The sequence below is a fragment of the Pteropus vampyrus genome, unplaced genomic scaffold, assembly GCF_000151845.1.
Source record: "Pteropus vampyrus isolate Shadow unplaced genomic scaffold, Pvam_2.0 Scaffold173, whole genome shotgun sequence".
NCBI classification, from domain to species: Eukaryota; Metazoa; Chordata; class Mammalia; order Chiroptera; family Pteropodidae; genus Pteropus; species Pteropus vampyrus.
Window position 1 is genome coordinate 2,237,834 of NW_011888954.1, and position 2,032 is coordinate 2,239,865.

The 2,032-nt window shown below is 33.9% G+C and overlaps 1 protein-coding gene and 1 pseudogene across 2 annotated transcripts in view; one reads left to right on the forward strand and one right to left on the reverse strand.

Moving 5' to 3' along the window:
- Positions 1-2,032, forward strand: part of LBH (limb bud and heart development) — a 30,644-nt gene that overhangs the window by 16,334 nt on the left and 12,278 nt on the right. The gene's annotated exons all lie outside the window — the stretch shown is intronic.
- LOC111746078 lies at positions 574-691 on the reverse strand (annotated as a pseudogene).

Genomic DNA, 2,032 nt, shown 5'->3' on the forward strand with positions numbered 1-2,032 from the left:
TAGGAAGCTCCATAAATCCTACCCATAGATCACCCTAAGAAACCAGTCTCAAAAAATATACCTTTGTGTTTAATAATTATTCATTGTATGTTTATTAATCAGTTATATACTAATAGCTGCAATAAGCCAATCCAGAATTTTTTATTATTGTTAACAAGCCTTAGGATCACATGATATAAAACTATTAAATGTCAATTTATATGCATAAATACATCTTTTCATTGCAGAGGAGTGTGAAAAGCTAATGACTAAAAACTTTCGAACATAAAAATATATTACGTTAAGAAAAATCCTATAGAGAAGTAGACTGGAAATACAATTTCGAGTAGAGAAATGAATAAGATTTGACTTAGGAGCTTGTTTATGAGTTTTTTAAAAAATAGATGATGGTTACTATCAAATTGTTATAATATTGATAAGCCACTGAGTGCATTTAAAAGAGTGGTATAAAACTCTTACTTTTTTTAAATTTAATTTTTATTTTTTAAAATTTTTTCAGTGAGGCAAACCTTGGTTGACCTCACAGATTGCAAGGATCTTGTCAGCTCACAATCCCTTATTTTTTATTTTTTACGCCTACAGCACCTGGTCTTCCTGCTTGGTCTCCCATCCAAGTACTAACCAGGCCCGACCCTGCTTAGCTTCCGAGATCAGATGGGATCGGCCCGTTCAGGGTGGCATGGCCGTAGACTAAAACTCTTATTTTAAAATGTTAACATTAATAATATATCAGAAGATGTCCGTTTAAAAACATGTGAAAGGTGACACGGTTATTCTTTTAGGGAGTACACAAACAAAAAGTTTATAGAGACCATGGACATATTCCACTTTTCTCGGAATCAAAGTGTAGCACTACAGCGTCTAGGGTGGGGCGGCACCTTTGAGATTGGGCCATCTCCTATCAGATGTGGGAATGCACTCTACAGTAGCATGACATTGGGTCACCTAGATGTTCTTTGGACACTGGCAGTGACAGGGAGCTCGGACCCTCTCAGCATAGCAGGATTATGGACTACGAATTTAGGTAACTGGCTTCTAATATTGGCTTTGCCACGGTCTGTGTCATAATCACGTCACCTCTTTGGGCCTTGATTTTCCTCTTTGTAAGGGAGAGTTGATTGTAATGTTTTCATTAGAAAATTGTATAATGAAGTGAAATCCTCCATCCTGATCCTAGATCGACTCCTGGAGTTAAAAAATCTGCTCTCTTCCTTATGTTACCTCGCAGATATTGAAGGCAAGCTTCTATGTTCCCCTCAAAGCTTTTCCAGTTTTAAAATATATTGACCTTGACTTAGGTGGTCATTATCCAGAGAGTGTTTTTTTTCTCTAGGCCAGCGGTTCTCAAACTTTCTGGTCTTAGTCCCTTTTACATTCTTAAAAATGGTTTAGGACCCCCAGAGATATTTGTTTATGTGGATTATATCTTTTGATTGTATCTTTTGCAAATTATATCTTTAAAATTTTTAATTTATCAATTCCTTTAAAAATAACAATAAAACCATTACAATTTAATATAAAGAACAGTTTATAATAACAACAATACTGTTTTTCAAAACAAGAAAAGTTCAGTGAGAAGAAAACATTGTTTCACATTTTTGCAAATCTATTTGGTATCTGCCTTAATAGTAGACAGCTAGATTCTCATCTGCTTCTGCATTCAATCTGTTGTGGAATGTGTTGGTTGAAATTAATGAAGAAAATCTGGTCTATGCAGACATATAGTTAGAAAAGGAAGAAATATTTCAATAGCTTTTTCATATGTTTTTCTTTGATATTTCACTAAACCTCGACAAATAGTAATTCCTTAAAAGTTAGTGGCAATGCGGAAGCTGAAAGCTTATCAATGAACTACCTATACTCTTACATTAGAATCCATTAGTCTCTCTTGCACTTTGAATCTTTTACCCATGCTTGGTTTTGTAATATGGTACATTGATCATTTGGAAAATATAGGTTCACTGAGTTATGCAGATCTTCTAAATGTTGATATATTTCATTATATAATACAAAAAAAATCACATTTGTTACT